Source organism: Acyrthosiphon pisum, chromosome A2, assembly GCF_005508785.2.
Source record: "Acyrthosiphon pisum isolate AL4f chromosome A2, pea_aphid_22Mar2018_4r6ur, whole genome shotgun sequence".
NCBI lineage: Eukaryota > Metazoa > Arthropoda > Insecta > Hemiptera > Aphididae > Acyrthosiphon > Acyrthosiphon pisum.
In genome coordinates this window covers 97250306-97251042 of record NC_042495.1, presented here as the reverse complement: position 1 = coordinate 97251042, position 737 = coordinate 97250306, and positions in this window count along the sequence as shown.

The following is a 737-nucleotide window of genomic DNA, read 5'->3' as shown; positions in this document are numbered from 1 at the left end:
AATAGTTTTCAAAAGCGCCGTGAAAAACAAAAGAAAAATTAAGGAAAAACGGGAATTTTTACGCAAAATCTGTTTTCGAGAAAATCGATTTTGGTTTATGGTGTAACTTTAAAAAAAATGACCGTAGATATATGAAATTTTGACTGAATGTTTATCTTAGCATTTTCTATACACCATAACATTTTCAAAATATTTTGATTTATTTTGAGCTCTTTATGGACATTTTCATTTTCCATTTTTTTTTAGTTTTTTTTCTAAAAATATCAATACAATTTTATTTGTTGGATAAAAAAGCTTGAAAATTTAATAGAAGGCTCCTAGTATATTGTTTCAAAGGCAAATGAAAAATATTAAAAATCGTTATTCACAGTTTTTTTTTATAAGCATTTAAAGTTCAAAAAATGACAAAATATGGAAAAATCACGAAAATTTGCAAATTACTTCGAGTTAGAAATTCATAAAAATTTTTCTTTTTAAATCTAAGATATGAAAATGTAATACAAGATTCCTTATAAGATTATCTACCTTTATCAAACAAAAAATATCTATAAGAAAGTCAAATTAAATTTTTATGATCGTTTGAAATTCAAATTTTTACAACATTGGATATTCACTCGATTTCTCATGTAGCGATTTCCTTATTTTGTTGTAATTCAAAAACGAATAACTGCAGATACATGAAAATTTTACTGAATGTTTATATTAGCATTTCCTATACACCATAAAATTTGAAAATA